The 8,395-nt window shown below is 36.8% G+C and overlaps 1 long non-coding RNA gene across 1 annotated transcript; it reads left to right on the forward strand.

The window, feature by feature from the left end:
* Positions 1 to 2,217: 2,217 nt before the first annotated feature.
* Positions 2,218 to 8,064, forward strand: LOC141498541 (uncharacterized). Its single transcript, XR_012471679.1, has 3 exons — positions 2,218 to 2,359; positions 6,101 to 6,198; positions 8,008 to 8,064. It is a non-coding gene; the product is annotated as an uncharacterized LOC141498541 (long non-coding RNA).
* The last annotated feature ends 331 nt before the right edge of the window (positions 8,065 to 8,395 follow it).

Here is an 8,395-nt window from a genome sequence, read left to right on the forward strand (position 1 = left end):
TCTCTCTCATCTCTGAGATTTTGTGATTCTATGTTTAGAACATCTCTCTTTTGGATGAACAGGAGAGGCCTATGTGCTAATACTTACAATTTAAAGGAACCCTATATTGAACACTCTTATACTGGAAAGAAACAATTCCTTGGAGCATTATCTGGGTTTCTGGAGATTGAGTTTTCTTAACTTTACAAAGAAACAAGGATTGTTCCTGGCAGTAATGTATTTGAGGGAAAGGAGGGAAGTTGCCAAATCAAAAAATCCCAAATCCTCCCAAATGTGTACTTCTCTCTCTCTCCTTCTTCTATGAAGATTTTAGGTACTAGCCAGCTTCTCCTCCCTTCTACTTCTCACTCTGGGGTCACCAAATACTGCCTTATCTTTGTCTCACCTTGTTTTTATTCAATCAGAAGTCCTTGCAGGATTTCATAACCAATAAACCTAGTTATAGGATAAGCAGGTGGCAGAGTCCAGGAAGACTAGCCCAAGATTTCTTATCTATCTGTAGACCAGTTGACCCAGAACTTCCTGATCTAAGAGAACTCCTCTTTCTCATTATAGATTCTGACAAGGAATCACATATCTTTGCTCCTAGAACCACCTAAATATATATTCATCCTGCTAATTTTCCTTACAATACAACCTTAAAAAGTTAAATACCTTCAAATGTATTTGTATGTGCAATGGCAGCACTGCCAGGAAATTCTATTTTGTTTCTTAGTCTCAAACTGTTTAGTTTCATTTAAAATATCAAAATAGCATCCTTGGTAAGCTATCTTTGTTTTGAAAATCAGACTGACATGCATTTCATTTACTGAGTGGTATTTTTCCATAGATCTTTCCATTTCTTTTTTAAATAATTTTTTTTATCATTTTTCAACACTATTCTTTAAAGATGCTAAAATACATTACAGATATGGTCTTATTCATGTTCAAAATGAGCTTGATCTTTTTCCTTTAACTAAGCAAGGATAAGGAAGGGAGGAAAACTATTCCTGACCTGGGTTTCTGTTTTGTTTTTATTTTCATCTGTCCAATGAGTGGGTTAGATTTCTCTAAAAACCATTAGGTGCTTTCCCTTATATTTTAGGTTTTAGGATTTTGATTTTTTTCCACATTCTTCCTGTTCCCAGACTTATATAAGTATATTTCCTTGACTATAGCCCTTTACTGTGCTAGAGAATCAATGACACATGAATGAAGCTTGTAGCAAACTGGGCAGCAGCATGATTAGACTCAGAAGACTTGGATTTGAATCATCTAACTATATCTAGAATCAGGCAAGTTCCTTAGATTCCCTAAGTCTCAACTTCTCAATATATAACACAGTACTAATAATACTTGCATAATCTAATTCATGGGCTCATTGCAAGATAAGTTCATTGAAAACTTTAAAATTACATAGATATAATATGTCACATACAGAATCTATATAACATACTTTTATAAATATATATATATATATATATATGTATGTATGTGTGAATTATTATCATCCCCATGTTACCTACTCTGACTTCCATTAGAAGTACTGCTCCAATTCTTTTTATTCTGATGTGGGGGTAATCTTAGTTTCTTAAAAATTATCTTGGGGGCAACTAGGTGGCGCATGGGGGTGGCTAGGTGGTGCAGTGGATAGAGCACTGGCCTTGGAGTCAGGAGTACTTGGGTTCAAATCTGACCTCAGACCCTTAATAATTACCTAGCCATGTGGCCTTGGGCAAGCCACTTAACCCCATTGCATTGCAAAATCTAAAAAAAAAAAATTATCTCAGTAGTATGCAAGCTATGACAGCTTCAAACCAAACTGTTAAGTATCACATACAACTCACTATTAGATTATTCCTATTGCCCATGTACCAGCCTCATATCCAGAGGTTCATCACCATCCTAAGAGCATTTATAGACAAAATTGAAAGGATGAAAACAATGACAAATGACATATCACCTGAAGGTTTACAACAGAAGCCTTAGTGCCATTTTAGTCTTAGTACAATATTAAACAAATAAAGTTAGTAAAGTTTTATACATTTTCTCAGGTTATCTTCACAATCAGTCTACAAAGCATTGCCATCTCCATTTTACAAATAAGGAAACTGAGGATAAGAGAGGTGGCCCCACTTGATATCCTGAATTGAACGTAGCCTGTCCTTTTTCCCAAGCTAGTACTATTTCCAGTGAATTGGTGCAAACTTAAACCAACTTGCTAGTGTTTCTAAAGTAGGCTGTTCTATCACTGGTGACAATGGAGTCATCACATTTGAACTGTAAAACCTTAGAGCTTAATTTATTGTAGGTGGAAGTAGAAATGACATCTGATGGAATGAATTCAAGAAAAGTGAATGGACCTGAACAAAATCGCATAGTAAGTATGGATGTATGGAGTTTGCTTTGGGAGAACAGGGAACCTATAATGATGAAGTCACAGATCCACAAAAAATTAAAGAATTATCATGATTCATGAACAATGCAAAATTCTTTCAGTTGGACCCTGTGTGAATGGAATTTTCCTTCAAGGACAGTAATATTAGTGGATGTTCATTGTGCCTTGTGGCATTTAACACCACTGTGATTATCTATTCTGCAAAGTGTCCAATAATTCTTAGTTTTTTAATAAAGCACTTTTTAATAGAATCTGACCAATATGCTTACAAAAGATCATTTGCCTGAGAGTAAGAAGACTTGCTACCATCTGCTTTGCCATTAGTTCACAGGACAACCACTTTGGTAAACCAATTTGTCTTGGGTATAGAGTGAGGTGATTAGACCAGAATCTTGAGCAGCTCAATCATTCTATGATTCTAGGAGCACATCCATGATTTAAGGTGTTCCTCTACTGGGCTATCCAAAGGAGGGATTCCCTCAAGTTAGGAAATAAAAGCTCATGTCAATGGAAGTGTGATAACCCAGAGAGGCAACCCATCCCCTTCATACCATTGGCATCCCCAGCATAAAAGTAATGATGAATAAAAAATAATCTGGTCTCCCTCGGGAGCTGCATTCATAGTTACATGTAACAATCAGCTAATGTCATTTTTTTCTTCACTTCATACTCAAACATGGAGTCAAAATGAAAATGCAAATGGCAGGTGATAAAGTTTCTGAGAATATTGCCAACCAGTTTCCAAGTATACGCCCATTTGTTCATATCCACAATTAAAACAGAAAATGTCTTTTCAACAAGGCCTTCATCAAAGTCCTTCATATACTTTTAGAAACATGGAAATAAAAAAAACTATAAAGGGCCTTCAGGTCATTTAAGTCAAATTCCTGCTCCTTAGCTTTCTCAGCTTCAAATGAGATAATATTTATAGCACTTAGCACAGTATCTTGAACATAATATGTAAGATATGTATGTATATATATAAATACATATAATGTGTGCTTAATATATATTACATGTTTATTATTATTCTATATTAATATGTATAAAAAGCTTAATCCTTTTCTTCCTCTCTTCCTTTCACCCCTCTTCTCTAGAGGGAAGAGAAATGAAACTGATTCATTTAACCTTAAGACATAAGTCCAATTGTTTTTTAAAACCTTCCACCATTTCCACTGTGCTCTGGATTCTATTATTTCTCCAAGTCCATCTTGATCTGCAGAACAATTTTATCACAGAAAAACTCTGCCTTAATAATATTAGACTTCTTTATCATCCTCATCTTTTTTGATAAATCCAATTTCTGACTAAAAAATGGTCTCCAAATATAAAAGTTAAGTTTATAGATTTAACAATTTGATTAGTCTCTAGTTTTCCACAGGAAAAGTGAATGCCCCCTACTTGTATTGTACTATGCAAAATACAGCAATATCCCATTAAAACATGGATCATTATAAGATTGAAGGAGACCCTTCAAATCATGTCCCTTCTCATCAAAAAATAAAAGAGCTAATTTAATATAATAGGTAAGCTTGCAACCTGCAAGGAAGGAAAGAAGGAGGGAAGAAGGGAAGGAGGAAAGGAGGGAAGGAAAGAAGGCAGGAAGGCAGGAAGGCAGGAAGGCAGGAAGGCAGGAAGGTAGGAAGGCAGGAAGGCAGGAAGGCAGGAAGGCAGGAAGGCAGGAAGGAAGGAAGGAAGGAAGGAAGGAAGGAAGGAAGGAAGGAAGGAAGGAAGGAAGGAAGGAAGGAAGGAAAAGGGAGGAGGGAAGGAGGGAAGGAAGGAAAGAAAGGAAAGGAAAGGAAAGGAAAGGAAAGGAAAGGAAAGGAAAGGAAAGGAAAGGAAAGGAAAGGAAAGGAAAGGAAAGGAAAGGAAAGGAAAGGAAAGGAAAGGAAAGGAAAGGAAAGGAAAGGAAAGGAAAGAGGGAAGGAAGGAAGGAAGGAAGGAAGGAAGGAAGGAAGGAAGGAAGGAAGGAAGGAAGGAAGGAAGGAAGGAAGGAAAGGAGGAAGGGAGGAAGGGAGGGAGGAGGGGAGGAGGGAAGGAGGGAAGGAAGCAAGGAAAGAAAGAATCCTTCCTATTTGTGAGCCAAAATCACCAAAATAATAGAATACAGTCACTGGTCAGGGTATTAAGAAAAATGAATTCCTGTTTTACTGAAGCTAGATTACTTAATAATAAAAAAAAATGTAAAAACCTTTTAAAGCAGCATTTTACAAGTACACAGACCCCCAGATTTGGTGCAGAGAGACTGCTCCATGGGTTAATATATTCACCTATAAATAAAACCAGTGACAGCTCTCCTGTCAGTACTTGCTGATGGACGGTTCCTTTTTCCGCCATTACAGCCTTGTGAATGTGGGAAAATTAATTTAAGTGGTAGTTAATTTCTAATGAATTCCATTCAAGCGGTTAATATGGTGCCTTGATGTTATGGTAACCTTCATGGATCATTGCATTATGTAAATAAATTCTACTTTATGCTGGTTTATAAAAAAAAAAGAGGAAAAAAGATTGGTGAGTCTGGTTAAATCTTTGCTACACATGCACACCCAACTAAAAGTTGCTAGGGAAATTTTCTCCTCAAAAGATAAGAAATATCAATATATCAATGAGTGTTCTCTTGAATTAGCCTCGTTGATCAAATTATTCATTTTTAGTGCTTCCAAAGCTATTTTTTCTATGTATAATTACATCTAAATCATCTGTTAGATACTAAGGGGAAAAGAAAAAAGAAGCTGACTTACAAATCAAGACTAGGTGGGCTTTATGTGCTTCACAGGAAACATTACACAGTCTTATTCTTAAGTTGCAGTCATAGGACAAAATCAGATTATTGATTTGTTGGTTACAGAAGAAAATTATGACCAGAGAACAGGAGGCTATGTCTTCTGCATTATGTCAACCATGAGATAAATGCCTAGCTTTTGAAAAGAAATGGAGTTAATTATTCTACTTGGTTCTTAAGCCCCCCAAGTCTGAGAGCAGAAAAAGCCCTCTGTGGGTTCATGAAACATTTGGAGATGTCTTACACCTCTATATGAACGGAAAACCTCTGCCCTTGATTGTTCAGCTATACTGGTCTCTATCAGGGCTTGGTGTTGGATTTGGAAAGAGCCAGTGCCATTGAAGAAGATAGAATGAGATGAATTTGTCAGGAGCCTTCCCTGTTTCAAGTGGAGTTCATAACTCACTTTAACTCTTACTCAGTCAATCCCTCCACACCCTGATTTTTCAACCCATTTGACAGTCTTGCCCTGTTAAAATTCTCCTTCAATGTCTTTACTGATGCAGAGTGTAAGAGGCCAACCCTATCTCACACCTATCTGGCAGATGAATACCCAGGAGTCCAGGCGTTGACTCTTGTCACCCTGGCACCAATCTAGCCCAGAGGATTTAAAGATAGATAGATGATAGATAGATAGATGGATGGAAGAAGGAAGGATGGATGGATGAATAGATATATATAGATAGACAGAGATAGAGATGTTGATATATATCTATATCTATCTATCTATCTATCTATATGAAACCCCTAGTAAGAAAATCACAAATCTGTGAAATACTGAATGGAGAGTTAAGCCCTTGATGAAACTTCATTTTCATCATTTGTAAAATGGAGGATACCTCACCAAGTTATTGTTAAGGATCAAATGAGGTAACTTAAGTGAAGTTCTCTGCAAACCATAAAGCACTAAGATAATGCTATTTATTATTATTTTTTTCTAGCAAGCATCATGAAGGACTCATTCTCCATCCCACCCCTCTCATTCCCAACTGACTAGTCTCCATGCTGGAAATTCCCATTTAAATCCCTTTGATTTAAGGTAATAGAATCAGCAGCTGTTAAATACAAATTATGTTTAGAAGGAGTGATTAAGCAATCAATCAATATTTATTAAGTACATACTACTGTATTAAGTGCTGAGGATATAAAAAAAGAGGAAAAGATAATCCCTGCCTTAAGGAACAATCTAATGAGGGAGTTAACAGGCAGACAATTATATACAAACAACTCATATGCAGGATAAATATGAAATCATTAAAAAGGGAAGGCAATGGAATTAAGAAAGATTGGGGAGGACTTCCTGTAGAAGGTGAGATTTTGATTAGGACTTAAAGGAAGCTAGGAAGGTTAGTAGGTGGAGTAGAAGACATAGCATTCCAGACATGTGGGATGTCCAGAGAAAAAGCCCAGAGCGCAGAGATGAGGTGTCTTGTTTGTAGAACAGTCAGGAAGCCAGGGTTACCAGGTAGAAGAGGACATAATAGAGTGTATTAAAAGATTGTAAAGGTAGGAGGGAGATAGATTGATGAAGGGCTTTGAATGGCAGAGTATTTTGAATTAGATCCTGGATGCAATAGGAACCACTGTAGTTTGAGTGTGTCTGAATGTTGGAGGTTGAGAAGTAGCATTGACATGATTGAACCTTCAAGTTAAGTGGCTGAATAGAAGATGGATTGGAGTTGGAAAAAACTTAAGTCAGGCAGATTCATCAGCAGATTATTGCAGTAATCCAGAAGTGAGGTGATGAAAGCCTGCACCAGAGTAGGGGCAATGTCTGAGGAGAGAAGGGGGTATGTTTGAGAGATGCTACAAAAGTGAGATCGACAGACCTTGGCTTGGATAAGGGGGAGATAAAAGATGCAGTGAGGAATCCAGGATGACTCCTTAGATGAAAGCTTGAGGGATTGGGAGGATAATGTTGCCTTTTACAGTACAGAAGGGAGGGGTAGTTAGGGGAAAGATAATAGCTTCATTTTAGATGTATTGAGTTTAAAAAACCACCAGTTCAAGATGTCTGAAAGGCAGTTGGAGATGTGAGATTGAAGTTAGCAAAGAGCTTGAGGAAGGATAGGTAGATTTTTGAGGATCATCAGAATAGAGGTGATAATTAAATCTTTGGGAGCTAAAGAGAGTGATATAGAGGGAAAAGAGGTTATTAGGGTCCAAGAACATATATGGTTCCAGTAATGTATTAAATTATCATGCATTAACATTTTAGATCAAATTGATTTTATCAGATTTGTTCTTAACCAGGAGCAATTCCATAGATGGGATTGAGGGATGGGAGGAAAATTGTGTAAACTAAGATTAGAAACAGGGCTCAGCTAATTTGAAGGATAGGGATAAATAAGGAAAGGTCATCAGTAGTTCAAGGCATGACCAACCCTACTGTAAAATTACAATAGGAAACCCTGGGGTATCTAATAACTATTATTTCTATAGCTCTGTTAAGTTTTCAAAGTGCTTTGTATTTATTATCTCATTTTATCCTTGCACTAATCTAGGTACTATTGTTTTTCCCATTTGTTTCTGGTGACACCAAGTGTCTGAGGTCAAATTTGGACTCAGATCTTCCTGATTTCATGTCCTATATTCTATCAATTAAGTCACACAGTTGCCTAGTTATACCTGGAAAAAATTGTGAAGTCACATTTCCAGTATTTTCTCATTTTGCATGGGACTGGCTCAGACTGAATATGAAGTTGATGTGATCGTTGAGTCATACTGCAGGAGTAAAATTTTGATTTTCTTCAAAGAATACTATAGTGTAAAACTTATTGCACTAGACCTGCTGACACAAAGAGACAGAGGCTTGGCTTTGTACTTTTTGATTTTTTGTTTTCTCTAGGAAATCTTCTTGGTTATATGTGACATAAACTGAACAGGGCCCAGGAGAGGTAATCCAGTGTCATCCTCTTTGTAGGTATAACAGTGAGCTTTATATGTTTAAGATTATTGCTAAGTGACTTCATATGCATAATGAGCATCATATTTCTTGCCTTCTCAATGGGTGGCAAAGGGGATGAAGGGAAAAAGAGTATTTGGAAATGATAATAAAAGTAAAGATCTTAAATATACTGTTAACCTAATGACTCCCCTGGTACTAGATGTTGCAAAGAATTTTCCAATAATCTCTTATGATCCCCACTGAGAGACAAAGAAAGAGAGAGAGAGAGAGAGAGAAGAGAGGGATGGAGAAAGAAATTAAGGCTTGTTTTTTTTTTCATTCTGTGAAT

This window comes from Macrotis lagotis, chromosome X (genome assembly GCF_037893015.1).
Source record: "Macrotis lagotis isolate mMagLag1 chromosome X, bilby.v1.9.chrom.fasta, whole genome shotgun sequence".
Lineage (NCBI taxonomy): Eukaryota > Metazoa > Chordata > Mammalia > Peramelemorphia > Peramelidae > Macrotis > Macrotis lagotis.